The sequence below is a fragment of the Dioscorea cayenensis genome, chromosome 3 (assembly GCF_009730915.1).
Source record: "Dioscorea cayenensis subsp. rotundata cultivar TDr96_F1 chromosome 3, TDr96_F1_v2_PseudoChromosome.rev07_lg8_w22 25.fasta, whole genome shotgun sequence".
NCBI lineage: Eukaryota > Viridiplantae > Streptophyta > Magnoliopsida > Dioscoreales > Dioscoreaceae > Dioscorea > Dioscorea cayenensis.
The window spans coordinates 7784313-7800989 of NC_052473.1; the positions used below are offsets into that span (position 1 = coordinate 7784313).

General features: G+C 43.4%; 1 non-coding gene across 1 annotated transcript; it reads right to left on the bottom strand.

Moving 5' to 3' along the window:
- Positions 1-15572: 15572 nt before the first annotated feature.
- Positions 15573-15679, bottom strand: LOC120257694. The gene has a single exon (XR_005535784.1). It is a non-coding gene; the product is annotated as a small nucleolar RNA R71 (small nucleolar RNA).
- Between the last annotated feature and the right edge of the window lie 998 nt (positions 15680-16677).

Consider the following 16677-nt stretch of genomic DNA (forward strand, 5'->3'; position numbering starts at 1 on the left):
TTGCGAGTCACATGCAAGGGGTGTGTCAAGTTTTTAGCAAAGTTGCTAGGGAATAGGCGTTTAGAGATTCTTTGCACTTTGCTATCTTAGTCGAATGCTTAAGGATGAACTCCTTCCGATATGAAACCCCCTCGATAGTCGTGTCGATGGTCTTGTGGAAAGTCCTCTACTCGTCGTCCAAGGATTCCCTCGTCCGGTATAGGATACGCCTCGATGAAGCTCCCCTACCAACCTTCTTCCTCGAGAATGACGATGTCGAGCCGTAGAACCTCTCCAAAAACCTTGGCCAATAACCCTCAAAACCCTAGCGGAAGCCCTCTCTCAAGTTGGGGAAAAGATGGAGAAAAAGAATACTAAAAATCGCTGATTCGGATTTTAAATAGGGCTGGAATCGGGCAACTACACGGGCGTGGATGCTTCACCCGCCCGTGGGGAATTTCCACACGCAGCGTCGATAATTTCCACACGCCCGTGTGGATCCTCTCGAACTCCTCGCTTTTCTCGGCCGGCTATGTACAAAGGTCGCTACAGATTCTGCTACCATGTTGCTACAGATGCTCTTCCATGAGTATCCTGCCTGAATAGCTTCCCGAATCCATACTTTCATCAGAGTAATGCAAACAGGCACACGTTCACATCGTGGATCACTTGCTTCTTCAATGATAGGCACGTTGGTGGAGCTCTTGTTCTATGTGCATAAGTCGGAATGCTCGAGTGTGACTGCCTTTGTGCCCCTCTAAATGGATGTGCCAAACTCGAATACGAGGAGGTTGGCACACACTCTAGCATCTCACATCGACCTATCTCTTCGTGTTTGAACCTTAGTAAGATTTCCTCAAAAATCGGTGCATTGTAATCCACATTGGCTTCTTTCCTTCATACTTGGCCCCACAACCCTACCTGCACGAAAGTAACATAAAAACACACATATTAGTGTAACAACCCAAGAAAAGTAATGCTCAACATTAAGAATGAACGCTTCGCATTCATATCGCACAAGCACTTATCAGTACTCAAGGTCTTTAGGTAGTGTTTTCAACTCCAAATCTGGTGCTTCCTCGCTGACGGCATCAAACCCATGTTCCAAAGCCCATCACCCCTGCTTATACCCTGCTTTCTTCTATAGACCCCTCGCACTCTCTTAGGAGCTGTTGCATGACATCGAACACGAAGCTCAAAACATTCAAAGCATCATTTCCTAGAACGCATGATTCCCAAACTTGCACCCGTCGCCTCCCTGACGCTTGCACACTGCCCATATCGCTGGTTCTCAAGGTGGGATTCATGCAACCCTCGGCAGTCAAAACAAACTGTTCAATTGGTGATATGCTTCCTTCACTCACTGATGGTGTTCCACTTTTCATAAAGGTCTCAAACACTGTGTGCCAGCTGCCACCATCATAAGGTATGCTCGAATCCCCAGATAGTAGTAGAATACCAAAATGGTTATCTAGGAGGTGTGAAAAATGTTGTTGAGTCTGCAGATTAATCCAGCCATCAAATCTGTGTACGTAGTCTTCCAACTTGATGTTCGGGGTTACCATGTTGCATTCACGAGATGGACTATACAGAAGGAAATGGAAAGTGAATTAAACTATTAAGAAAGAAATAACGATAAAGAATGAATAAAGAATAAAATGGCTAGAGTAATAATCTAAAAGGTTCCTTGAATTCCTTAAAGTTCCCCAGCAACGCCGCCAAAAACTTGATTGCTTCCCTGCAAGTGTACGGGATCGCCAAGTAATACCTCGCGTGAAGACACGAGGATCGTATTCCACGGGGCTAAGGATCTCCTATTACTCCTTCTCGAGCTATTATATAGCCTAAGATCTCAAGTGATGGATTTTTACTCTACTAAATGTAATTAAAGCTAAAACGAGATTATGACCAAATTAGAGAGAACAAGCAATAAGCAAGCAAGAAAATCAATGAGATGCAAAGGCCTATGGATGAGGATCCCTCTGAGGGGTTGTCATGCAACATGGATGATAATCTAAAGATGCAAGGGTAAAATGGACCATGAGATTCCAAGATTAGAACAACCCCAATTTCTCGGCGATTGAACCCTAATCCCATACGAACATAGATAGGAATTTCTTCCAAATCTACATTCCTACGATTGCATTGAGTACGAGGAAATCTCACTTACTATTAAACCTACTCTTCTTCGGATTAAACCTACATGGAGGGCTACCAAACACCCGATTTCTCGGTGTGATGAAACAAGCATCCCCTTTTAATCCATTCATGACCTAATACATGCGAGCAAGTTACATCTACGTGCATCATTCACAAAATAGATACGGATTTCTCCTTAGTGTAGCACTTAGCATGAAAACAATGGATTAAATCTCAAAATTACCCAAGCATGGAATTAACAAGTTATCATCCAACATACATGATAAAACCCCCCAAGGTTCACCAACACCTGGTGGCCTTGGGTGTCAAGTGTGTCATCATCCCACAACAAGCAATACAAACAAGCAAAACATGAAACAAAAGCATAAATGACACTCCCTAGATGAAATGGTGGAGGAGGAGGTGAAGAATGTGCCGAATGACGCTTTCCCTACCAAAGGAGTGCCAAATGACGCTTCTTCTAGCCGCGGGTCTCCTTCCTTCAAATCGTGGTAAATCTGCCCTTGAATAATGTTGCCTTCTTGCCTTGAGAGTCTTGGACCCTGGGCTTGAATGATCTTCTAGCTTCCTTGCCCTTCTTCTCCTTCCCAAAGGTTGCCCAAAATCTCCCAAGTGGTCTCCCCAAAAATCGGCCAAGAAAAAGGTCCAACCAAAAAGTTCCTTGTTCTCGCCCTAAAAGTTGGTATTTATACCCCCCGAGGCATACGAGTCATATGGGGTCGTATGGGGGTCGTATAGCACTCAAAAAAACCCTAGATTCACGATCCATACAGGGGTGCATATGGCTCATGGCCCCCATACTGGGTAGTATGGAAATCTGGGCAGACACTCCAAATCATTCCATTGCTACGATAGCATACGGCCCCCTATCTTGGGTAGTATGGGGGATAGTATGAAATTCTGTTTTCTTCTCTTTTTCGCCCAAATGATATCTTCTTGTTCTCCATGGCTTCCTTATGCCCTTACAAAGTAAATAATAGATGATTAAGCGCAAAAGCGGGCATTAAACCTCACAAAAATACATGCAAAGTGAATACGATATATACATGAAAACATCTACATTTAGACACTTATCAAATATCCCCACACTTAAGCGTTGCTTGTCCCCAAGCAATCAACTCATGAAAAACAAAGAGACTGAGAAGTGGCTAAATGCATTACCTCTGGCATCAAGTAAATATAAGACTCCAAAAGCAATGGACAATGATACATAGATGTTGAGTTATAGTCAGTAAGCATAATAAAAATATCCTGTCTCACCCCTTATATGTCTGTGCCGTGTAAGTGAATCTTATATCTCATATGCCCAGATCTGGTCTAGCCTAAGGACTTCAATCAGTACAGCTCTAGATGCTAATTACTCCACTTACAAAGAATGCTATGTCTTAAACTACTAAGTGCTACTTCAATGGCCAAATAAGATCCTTCAAATTCAATACCTTGAAACTAAGTCCACTTTCTACTCAAAACCTTTGGTAGGTACTCAAAAAGATCACTAGGTTTTATTTTCATTTCATCATTCATTTCGTCTTCTTTTTTTTTTGAGTCCGACTAACATAGACTGCAAGAAAATCATTGTGAAATCTTTTCCGGAGGGTGCACATGCTCGGTTAGGCACAAGAGACACCCAACTACTCGATTACTGATCCACATAGACGCATTCATGCTTCAATAGCAGAGGAATACTCGACATAGACTAATTACATTCACCCTAGATCACATCTTCGGGAGTACTCTACATGACACAAAAACTAGGATTAGCTCAACAAGACTTAGAAGTTCTTAAGAGTCCATTGAAGGATAGAACTTAGTGTTCTAAGGTCAAGTACTCAAAGTAGTGTGTTACACATACAAGAGAGTTAAAGAGTAGTCACATTGGCTATTCCCAGGGCATCGACAAAAAATTCAGTGCACATGACAATACTAGGGGTAAAACAGGATTCAATAAAGCATAGAAACAAGTAACTCACATCAATCATTAGTCCAAGCTAAAAAAATCTTACAAGAATGAACAAAGCCATCATAGGTAACACTAGCATGTAGCAAATGATCCTAATACATGAAATACACCAATCCCCACACTTAGTGTTGTATATTGCCCTTAATGTACACTAATTATGAAAAACATACAAGATGAAGCAATGCAAATAATAAAGGTGGGTGAAAACTAACTCCCCGGTTCAACTTGTGCTCGTCGTGAGGTAGGACGTGAGAAAATGTGTGGTGAGCAAGACATGTCTCGTCCGACCTCCATTAAAACCAGGAAAGCTCACCAAATTCCCTTAATGCCCTGTGAGGTAAAAAGGGGACATCATCATTCGACAAAGATTTAAAAAGAATACAAGCACAAGGGAGAAACTAGAGAGTAGTCAACAAAACATAAAGATGAAAATAAACTAAAGTTCGACAACACAAGTCGGTAGGGTAGAACCATGCCAAATCATCAAAATACAAAAATACAAAGCAAAAGTAAACAATAGGTGTTCAAGCTCCAACAAGCTACTACTCATCACAATCTGGTGCTGGTGGTGGTGGCATGGTGGTAGAAGAAGTGGCCACAGTGTGCAAGGATGAACCACAGTAGGAGGTGAGGAAACGGTGAAGATCTGCCTCGAGCCGGCGCTGTCCCTCAATGATCTGGTGAAGCTGGCAACGAATCTCATGCTGCTCCTGATGCACAGCCTGAACCACTCCCTCAATCCCCCTCAGTCTCATGTCGAAGTCAGGTAAAGATGTAGCGCCGGGGGTAGGAGCAGGTGCGCCCTCAGAGCCCCATCTCGTCCGAGAGAAGCTCCATCTCAGACAGCCCCGTATGGGGGCCGTTTGAGGGCCGTGCGAGATGGCACGAGCCACGGGTTGGCTCAGTGTTCATCTCAGACGGCCACCATACTGCCCGATGAAGGCCGTATGCCCTTTAAAACCATTTAAAACTCTGAAAACTTGCCCCAAATGATGTAAACATGGTGTGGCAAGGTCGAAGTCATCTCTAAACACGAATGAAATGAATAAAAGCGATGATCTAGTACATGAATTAACACCCTAAACATGAGTTTCCCAAGAAGTTGCACAAATATACCACAATTAAAAGCGATGAGGGGCACTATGCCAAGTGTGTGAGTATGAACTAATTCAAAAGTAAATCAAGTCTAAGAAATACGAGAATGGAAATGAAGTAAGACCTATAATAAAAAAAAATGAAAGAAAACACCACCGACATTTGGGTTGCCTCCCAGGAAGCGCTTGTTTAACGTCACGAGCCTAACGTACCTTTTCCTTACCTCACGGGGGCTCAAAGAGTTTGAAACCAAACCCGGTTTCCTTTGTAGTGCTATTATTGAAGTGAAATTTTAATCGTTGCCCATTGACCTTAAAAGTACCATTTTCCGGGTGGGTTACCATAACTGCTCCATGTGGGAAGACTTGAGTAACCGTGTACGGACACGACCAACGTGTTCTTAGCTTCCCAGGAAATAATTTCAGCCTAGAGTTGAACAGCAGGACTTGATCGGCCACGTGAAATTGCTTAGGGTGCTTGATGCCCCTATCGTGGTACTCCTTTACTTTTTATTTATAGATCTTCAAACTCTCATATGCCGTGGAGCGCCACTCATCAAGTTCATTCAGTTGGAGTTTCCTCTTGGAACCTGCAGGAGAAGAGTCGAGATTTAGGAACTTAATAGCCCAATAAGCTTTGAGCTCAAGCTCAACAGGTAGATGACAAGCTTTTCCATAGACTAGTCTATACGGAGTGATTCCAATAGGAGTCTTGTAAGCTGTTCTGTAGGCGTCGTCGAGATGTTACGCCTGATCTCTTCGGGTTCCGAGATACGTCTTCTCCAAGATTCAGCTTTTAAGTCTCGGTTGGATACTTCCACTTGCCCGCTAGTTTGTGGGTGGTATGCTGTTGCCATTTTATGGGAGACTCCATAGCGCTTCAATATTTTTGCGAATTGGGCATTACAGAAATGAGTGCCTCTGTCACTAATGATTTCTTCAAGAATTTCACGACCACCCTCGCATCATTTGTTTGCAATGCTTGAGCCTCCACCCATTTAGACACATAATCGACTGCCACGAGTATGAACTTGTATCCATGGGCCCATAAAGTCAATCCCCCACACATCAAAAACTTCACAGGATTTGTTCTAATTTTTGGGCATCTCGTCCCGGCGAGATATGTTACTGACCCGCTGACATCTATCACAAGCTTGAATGAATTTCTTGGTGTCATGGAACACTGATGGCCAATAGAAACCTGCATCAAGAATTTTCTTTGTTGTTTTATTCGCATCATAATGGCCACCAGTGGGTCCTGAGTGGCAATGCCTTAAAATGCATAGACCCTCTGCCCTAGAAACACATCTTCGAGCAACCTGATCGGAATAAACCCTGAATAGGTATGGATCTTCCCAGATGTAGTGCTTGGGATCTGAAAAGAATTTCTTCTTTTGTTGATATGTAAAAAATTTCGGGATGACCCCACCAACCAAGTAATAAGCAAAATTGGCAAACCAGGGTGCTTCCTTCTCTTCTACTACCTGGATATTATACAAGTGTTCTTTAGGGAATGAGTCATCAATGTCCTTTTCTCTTATAGTTTCTGTGCCAGAGCTCTCCAAACAGGATAAATGATCAGTAGCAAGATTCTCTACTCCCCGCTTGTCCTTAATCTCCAGGTCAAATTCTTGAAGCAGCAAGACCCACCTTATCAAACGTGGTTTGGCATCTGATTTTCTAAGCAAGTACATCAAAGCCGAATGATCGGTGTACACCACCACTTTAGAAAGAACCAAATATGACCGAAACTTATCAAAGGCAAATACCACGGCAAGTAGTTCCTTTTCAGTTGTAGTGTAATTCGCTTGCGCTCCCGTTAGAGTCTTACTTGCATAGTAAATGGGGTTGAAATGTTTGTCTCTCCGCTAACCAAGCACTGCCCCAACTGCAAAGTCACTTGCATCACACATCAATTCGAATGGGGAGTCCCAATCTGTAGCTACCATAATCGGTGTCTGAATTAGTTTCTCCTTGAGTGCCATGAAGGATGTCATGCAGTCATTATCCAACTTGAATGGGACATCCTTTTCCAATAACCATGTTAGGGGTCTAGTAATTTTAGAAAAATCCTTAATGAATCTTCTAAAGAACCCGGCATGTCCCAAAAAACTTCTTATGGCCTTCACAGAATTTGGAGGTGGTAACTTTTCGATGGTGGAAATCTTTGCCTTATCGACCTCAATTCCATCTTTCAAAATTTTGTGACCCAAGACTATCCCCTCTTGGACCATGAAATGGCATTTCTCCCAACTCAGCACAAGATTGGTCTCTTCACATCGATTGAGGACTCGCTCGAGGTTCTTGAGGCAATCATCAAATGAATCACCAAAAAAAGAAAAATCATCTATGAACACTTCCATAAAATCTTCTACCATGTCCTCAAAGATGGCCGGGGCATTACGTAGCCCGAAAGGCATGCGGCGATAAGCAAATGAGTCGTACGAACAAGTGAATGTAGTCTTCTCCTGATCTTCAGGGCAATGGGAATTTGGAAATAACCAGAGAATCCATCCAAAAAGCAATAGTAGGCATGCCCAGCTAACCGCTCAAGCATCTGGTTAATGAATGGCGGGGGAAAATGATCTTTCCGGGTGGCATCATTCAATTTTCTATAGTCAATGCATACCCTCCACCTTTCTTTGGGACCACTTGTGCAGTGCTTACCCACTCACTATCTGATATCGGGTAGATGATGCCCGCATTGAGAAGCTTGATTATTTCTGTTCGGACCACTTCTTTCATATTTGGATTGAGTCTTCTTTGTGGCAAGGCTTTGGGTCTGTGATCATCCGTCATGAGAATTTTGTGAGTGCAAACAGATGGATTTATCCCTCTTATGTCAGCAATCTTCCAAGCAATCGCTCTCTTGTGCCTCCTTAGTACATCCACCAACCCATTCTTCTGCTCAACTGTTAGGTTTGAAGAGATGATGAATGGAAGTTGTGTACCTTCCCCCGAAAAGGCGTACTTGACAAGATCGCCTTGCATATATCCCGCAAGTGCACGGGTTTGTCGAAGTAATAATCCTGGGCGAGCGAGTATCGAATCCACAGGGAGTAGGGAATAAAAATACTTAATTCGATTCTTAGCTATGTGAAAGATCTATGATGATGAGTGTGACAATGATTCAATTCTCAACAATAAAAACAACAAGTAAGAGAGCAAAAGTAAAGAAGGGGATAAGGCAATCGATAAAGATGGGGTACCCGGATAATGCTCCACCTAGGATAATTGTTTCAAGTGCAAGAACCCTCTATTATGCTTCCTAATCAATCCAATGGTGAGTCATGGAAATCCTTAATTACATAGTCCCAAATCTAAGGTCAACTATGCCTAACTCTATACATGTCCCGGAGGAGAAATCAAACAATCTCAACACCTCACACTCGCATAGAGTCGCAATGAGCTCTAGGGATTCCAGGTGATAAATCTCTTCCTAATTATAGACCTAACCCTTTGGTCCAGATGGAAGGTCCCTAACCACAATTGAGCCCTAGATACTAAGATCACCTCAACGCTTCACTCCGTTGCACGCGCAACTATGCCCTAGCGGAAGTTCATCCCCTAGACCATTCAATCTATTATGACCGCAAAGAACTCGAGGAACGGAGGTAGAATCTATCACGTCAGATGGAAAAAGGGATGCTCTTGTACCTCTCGACTCATCCTCTCAACCCTCTCCAACCTAGCTTTGTCTAACACTCATGGTGTGTCACTCACTCACAAGGTTACCAACAAGAACTCTCAACCCTAGTGTCACTCTAGGGGAAATGTTCATACAATCAAGCATTCAAGGTTGGAACTCACAATAAATATTAATTTATTGAAAGCATAATAAAGAGATTCAAATAAACGAATACATCCTAGGGTTCACAAATACCCAAGTACCCACTAGGGGTTTAGCTCTCCATGGAGCTAAGTACAATCAAAGAAATAGAATGTAAAAGCAATGAATCCATAAAGAAACCCCCACGATAGTCATGTCGGTGATCTTGTGGAAAGTCCTCTACTCGTCGTCCAAGGATTCCCTCGTCCGGTATAGGATATGCCTCGACGGAAGCTCCCCTACCAACCTTCTTCCTCAGGAATGACGATGTCGGATTCATAGAACCTCTACAAAACCTTGGCCAATACCCCTCAAAACCCTAGCCAAAGCCCTCTCTCAAGTTGGGGAAAAGATGGAGAAAAGTACTAAAATCAGGGCTGATTCGGCTTTAAATAGGGCTGGAATCGGGCGACTACACGAGCGTGGATGCTTCACGCGCCTGTGCGAAATTTCCACACGGGCATGGATAATTTCCACATGCCCGTGTGGATCCTCTGAACTCCTGTTTTCTCGGCTGGCTGTGAACAGTGGTGCTACAGTACTTGTTACCGTGTTGCTACAATCCTCTTCTATAGTATCCGGACTGAATAGCTTCCCGAATCCATACTTTCATTGGAGTAACGCAAACGGGCACACGTTCACATCGTGGATTGCTTGCTTCTTCAATGATAGGCACGTTGGTGGAGCTCTTGTTCTATGCGCATAAGTCAGAATGCTCGAGTGTGACTACCTTTGTGCCCCTCCAAATGGATGTGTTAAACTCGAATACGAGGAGGTTGGCACACACTCTAGCATCTCATATCGACCAATGTCTTCGCGTTTGAACCTACCTGCACGAAAGTAACATAAAAACACACATATTAGTGTAAAAACCCAAGAAAAGTAATGCTCAACATAAGGAATGAACGCTTCGCATTCATATCGCACAAGCACTTATCAAACTCCCCCACACTTAAGCTTTTGCTTGTCCTCAAGCAAAAATTAAAATGTTATGTTCATCAATGAAGAAAATATTGAAAGTTCTTGGCCTTAGGTTCATTAAAATATACAAAGAGAGCATTCTACAAGTGAGGGAAATTTCAACACTAAATACGAAAAATCAATGCTTTAGCTAAAAACTTGAATCAAAAAGGAAACAAAACCCGAAATCGTGTAGATGTGTAAACTCACTCAAAACAACCCAAGGTATACTCCTCAAAGTTCTAAGTTCAAGGGACTTATTTATGTACAAAAGTGACAACAATTTCAAAGATGGTAGTAGCTTCACACATCCTCTAAGGTAGCCCTTTCAAAAGCGGCCGCTAAGGTGGCTTTTCACACTTTCGAGGTGGTAGCTCTTTCTACCGGAGTGGTACCTTTCACTCATCCTATGAGATAGCTCTTTCTCTCATTATGGCATAGCTAGTATCCGACTTATGAGAGTAGCTTCATACTTCATAGGTGGTAGCTCTTTCCACCCAACAAGCACAAATAAACAATAAAACATTTTTTTTTTCAGAATTTAACACAAGAAACAACTATAACTAAACCCTTTAACATCGAACTTGAGTTTCCAAAAGAGTTTAAAAAGTGAGTAGTGCACTAAGTGTAAATCGGGCAAAAAATCATAGAAATTCAAGCAAGAACTAGAGCATGAAAACATTCAATTGTAGAAATTCTCTTAAACTCAAGAATACAAACCTTACAACTAAGGTGAACCGCAATTGGCTATGTGAGCATATATCAATCAAGAACAATAGAAAAAAATGTGTGCACTATGAAACTCCCCCCCACACTTAAGTTGTACATTGTCCCCAATGTACACATACAAGCTCACTCAAAATATATATGGTTCAAAAGCAAATGTGGGAGAAGCAATCAAAACAATACTCCCTTGACTCCTAGTGTTGCATTTGATGAAGCTAATTCCATGGTGGTAGTGTTCCGACGGGTTGTGAAGCTCACACGGCTAAGTGCCTAAGCACCTTGGCCGTGCCCATGACTAAGTCTCAATTCCCAAGAAGACAAGACCATCTGCACGCATACATGAGGGAGTTCAGTGAAGCTCAATAAAAACAAAATATCTCGAGTATATATAAAAGATAGACAATGAATACAACCTGAGATGCAAAATGAAAATAAACTCAGAAGGAGAATCCTTTCTGAGTGAACAAGTCTAAAATAAAAATGCAACATAAAAAAATGCGGAAAAACAAAGTCAAATGCCGGTGTCACGCTCGGGCTCCGGTGCTGCTGCTATTGCTAGTGAAGACGCACATTGTGGGTCCACCGGTGCTAGGGTAGGGGATGAGGGTGCATGAGGAATTGAGGGGGCCTGAGGAGTCCTTGGCCACGAGACAAATGATGAGGCGACGTCGCGCTCTAAGATCTGCTGTAATACATCGAAAGGTGCCATGAACTCTGTGTATTGAGTGGCCTGCGTATCCCTAATCTTTGCAATCTTGGCTCGAGCCTCAGCTACCTCAGTCCGTATCACCCCAAAAGCGCTCTCAAGCCTCTCAAAGTGATCATAAGCTTGAGATGGTGAAAATATACGCACGGGGGATGGTTCCTATGCCACTGGAGGTGCCTCGGTCTCCATTGGGGCTGGCTGAGGCTCGGGAGTGCGCTGAGATGCCCCGGTTTCATCACCCTCATCCTCAGCTATCTCTGGAGCCAGTAGCACTAACGCAAAAACCCCTGTCCAAACCCTGCGGACCATGCCCATCAACCTCATCGTCTCTAGGCTAAGGGCAGCAGGTATACTCGTTTTCTCAGCCCCGCGAATCGAATCCAAGAGATCTATGCCTAGCACTAATCTCGTAATGTAGGGTCCCGAGAAGATCGCTACCAGTCTAGCATAGTGCCCCTGATGTCTGATGTACTCTGAGATGATGTGCCCTAAGTGAATTGGTACGCGCTGCACCATCGAGTACAGATACAATAATTCCTATCGGCTCAGAACACCAGTGCTATTACCACGGCCATTCACCAACCTACTCATGATGGCATGTAAATATCTGTATGTAGGTCGGGAAAGGCACGTGGCCTTGGACACCCCCGGCTCGTACTGACCGTGACCACATAGCACTTTGTAAGCTCTCTACGGGATCAAGGTTCCAGAATAATCAGTCGGTAACTGAGCGTACTCCTTCGTATCTGTAAATGCCTCCTCATACAAGCCAAGTCGTACTGAAAACTAAGTGACGCTCAAGGTATGGCGGTGTCTAAATACTCTGAACTGAATGGTATCCAAACTGTCGAAGCTGCGTAAGATCTGTCAAATTCGAATGATGGTAGTATCTCCAGTGCAAACACTCGGATGGCGGGCTCTCTAAATGTTAATAACTGCCGCAAACCTCCTGCTGAAATGAGATCCTCTACCTCATCAGCGAACTCATCTCCCTATTATAGATCTCGTAGTATAGTCGTGTCCAGGAATCGAGTCTGTCCGAACCGGAGTCTCGACAAGCGCTCATAGCGAACCTGATGCTCTGGAATCGCAAACCTCATGCCCTCAGGCTCAGGGGATGACTCACGCGGCCTCTTATCAGCTTGCTTCTTTGATCAAGGTGCCATAATCTGCAAAATTTGAAACGAAATCGAACAATACATGGCCATAATCAAGGTGCCATAATATGCAAAATTTTTGGATGACTCATGGGGCGTGAAAACCGCACGGCTGCGCTCCAAAAATCGAACAATACAACTTAAAAATACTTCTAACTTCGTTCTAAACATCAATCATCCTTCTAATTGAAGAAACAAAGCAATATTAACTAGATTAATCAATGGAAACCATGAATTGGCAAAGAAAATGATGAATAGGGCTTACCGACAAGATGGGATGAGAAAATGAAGAACTGACAGGAAAACCTGGCAAAAATCCTATCAATTTAGCACTATGAAATCAGAGAATGATGTGAGAGTGTTTTCAGACGAATAGAGGTCGTGAAGAGGGAGAGAAACTAATCTTCTTTAAAAAGGACTCACAACCCTTGATGTTCTGTGCATCCACACGGGCGTGTGGTAATTACCCACGCCCGTGCGCTTCATTATAAAACAGCCTGATAAGTGTTTGTGTGATATGAATGTGAAGCGTTCATTCCTTATGTTGAGCATTACTTTTCTCAGGTTTTTACATTAATATGTGTGTTTTTATGTTACTTTTATGCATGTGGGGTTGTGAGGCCGAGTATGAAGGAAATAGGCCAATGTGGATCATAATGCACCTATTTTGGAGGAGATCTTGCTAAGGTTCAAACGCAAAGACATAGGTCAGGTGTGAGATGCTAGAGTGTGTGCCAACCTCCTCGTATTCGAGTGAGCACATTAATTTGGAGGGGCACAAAGGCAGTCAAACTCGAGCATTCTGATTTATGCATATAAGAACAAGAGATCCACCAACGTGTACATCATTGAAGAAGCAAGTGATTCACGACGTAAACTTGTGCCCGTTTGCGTTACCCCAATGAAAGTATGGAATTCGGGAGTATTTCCGGCAGAGTACTATAGCAGCCCGGCCGAGAAATTAGAGAAACAAAGAATCCACACGGACGTGTGGAAATTATCCACGCCCGTGTGGAAATTCCATAGGGGCGTGTGACATCATACACGCCCGTGTAGTCGCCCGATTCCAGCCCTATTTAAAGCGGATTTCAGCCCCGATTTCAGCATTCTTTTCTCCATCTTTTCCCCAACTTGCGAGAGGGCTTCAGCTAGGGTTTCGAGGGGTATTGGCCAAGGTTTTGGATAAGTTCTATGGTTCTGACATCGTGATTCCATTAGGAAGAAGGTTGGTAGGAGAGCTTCGATCGAGGCGTATCCTATACCAGACGAAGAAATCCTTGGACGACGAGTAGAGGACTCTCCACAAGACCATCGACACGACCATCGTGGGGGTTTCTTTATGGATTCTTTGCTTTTACATTAAATTTGTTTGATTGTACTTAGCTCCATGGAGAGCTAAACCCCTAGTGGGTACTTGGGTGATTGTGAACCCTAGAATGTACTTGTTTCATTGAACTTCTTTATTATGCTTTTAATAAATTGTTGTTTATTGTGAGTTCCAACCTTGAATGCTTGATTGTATGAACATTTCCCCTAGACTGACACTAGGGTTGAGAGTTCTTGTTGGTAACCTTGTGAGTGAGTGACACACCACGAGCGTTAGACAAAGCTAGGTTAGAGAGGGTTGAGAGGGTGAGTCGAGAGGTACAGGAGCGTCCCCTTTCCCCTCCGACGTGATAGATTCTACCTCCGTTCCTTGAGTTCTTTGCGGCCATAATAGAGTGAATGGTCTAAGGGATGAACCTCCGCTGGGGCCTAGTTGCGCGTGCAATGGAGTGAAGCGTTGAGGGGATCTTAGTATCTAGGGCTTAATTGTGGCTAGGGACCTTCCGCCTGGACCAAAAGGTTAGGTCTATAATTAGGAAGCGATTTATCACTTGGAATCCCTAGAGTCCATTGCAACTTTATTCGAGTGCGAGGTTGAGAGGTTACTTAATCTCTCCTCCGGGACATGAATAGAGTTAGGCATAGTTGACCTTAGATTTGGGACTATGTATGTAAGGATTTCCAAGACTCACCATTGCATTGATTAGGAAGCATAATAGAGAGTTCTTGCACTTGAAACGATTTTCCTAGGTGAAGCATCATCTGAGTACCCCATCTTTATCGATTGCCTTACCCTTTTCTTTATTCTTGCTCTCTCACTTGTTTCTTTTATTATTGAGAATTGAATCAATTTCACACCAATCATTATTGATCGTTCACATAGCGAAGAAGCAAATTAAGTATTTTCATTCTCTACTCCCTGTGGATTCGACCCCGCTCACCCAAGATTATTACTTCGACAAACCCGTGCACTTGCGGGATATAAGTAAGGGGAACTGGTCAAGTTTTTGGCGCCGTTGGCGGGGAGTTAGGCGTTTAGAGATACTTTGCACTTTGTTTTCTTAGCTATTTTACTACACATTCTATTTCATATCTTCTTATTCTATCATCGTTCTGATTTTCTTTTTCTTTACTTTTGGTGCAGCTCCAGGTTATGACCCGAAGGAATCCATCAATATTAATTGAAGGAGACCCTGAGCTTGAACGTACACTTCGAAGGAAAGGGAAAGAACCTGTACAAGAACAGTCTAATCTAGCTGATTTGGAAGTAGAAGGATCTGACAACATGGAAGAACAAAATGAGCAACAACAGACACTATCCGATTATGCCAGACCTTCAGTGTTGGGGACACAATCGAATATTGTGCGTCCCCCAATCACAGCTCAAAATTTTGAGCTAAAGCCGGCATTCATCCATATGCTACAGCAGTCTGCACAATTCAACGGTTTGGCCGATGAGGATCCAAACAGTCACATAGAGAGCTTCCTCGAGGTGTGTGACATGCTGAAGATAAATGGTGTGACAGATGATGCCATCAAATTGAGAGCCTTCCCATTTTCCTTAAAGGGGAAAGCAAAACAGTGGCTACACTCATTACCTAGGGCTTCAATCACTAAATGGGAGGAGATGGTAGAAGCTTTTCTAGCCCGTTATTTTCCTCCCGGAAAATCAGCAAAGCTTAGGAATGCGATCTCATCCTTTATGAAGTTGGAATTGGAGTCTCTATTTGAGACATGGGAAAGGTTCAAGGAACTCCTGCGCAAGTGCCCGCAACACGGATTCCCGGAGTGGATGATTGTTCAAACCTTCTACAATGGTTTGAACACGAGTACAAGGCAACTCTTGGATGCGGTGGCAGGAGGTCCTTAGGTAGCAAGACCCCCAACGAGGCACGTCAATTGATTGAGGAAATGGGGTTAAATAGCTACCAGTGGAATGCTAGAGAAAAGAAAAAGGTGGCTGGACTCCATGAAATTGATGCTGTAACTTCATTAGCGGCCCAAGTGGAGAGTTTGAGTAAGAAGCTAGATCTTATAGCTTCGAATAGAGTTACGGCCGTGACAAATTGTACCGGTTGTGGTGGAGGACATGCTTCTTACGATTGCCCAATCGTCGTAGGTGATGTCTCTTCAGTTGAGAATGTTGACTTTGTAGGTAATGGAATGAGACCTCAAGGGAATCCATACAGCAACACCTACAATTCAGGTTGGAAGAATCATCCCAACTTTTCATGGAGTAATCAAGGACCACAAAAGACCATGGGGCCATCGGGGTTCCAACAACAACAACAAGCCCCTCTAGTGGAAAACAGAATTTCAGGTTTGGAAACCCGAATGACGGATTTGGAGAAGCACTTGGCTAGATTTGTTCAATCGGCAAATACAAGGTTTGAATCAGTCGAGGCTACACTTCGCAATCACACCGCCTCCTTGCACAACCTTGAAAATCAAGTGGGGCAAATTGCGAAATCTCTTTCCGAAAGGCCACATAGAAGTTTACCAAGCAACACGGAAACCAACCAGAGAGAACATGTGAAGGCGATCGCTTTGAGAAGCGGTCATGAGGTTGAAGGGCGGCTTCTGAGTGAAAAGCCGAAAGAACACGCACCCGAGGTCGTAGAGGTTGAGAAGGGAGCAAACAAAGAGAAAGAGGTGGCACCCCTATCTTTCAAGCCAAGAATCCCTTATCCCTCTAGATTAAAGAATGACCAAGGGGATGACCAGCATAAGAAGTTCCTGAGTTTGTTCAAGCAACTCCACATCAACATTCCTTTTGTTGA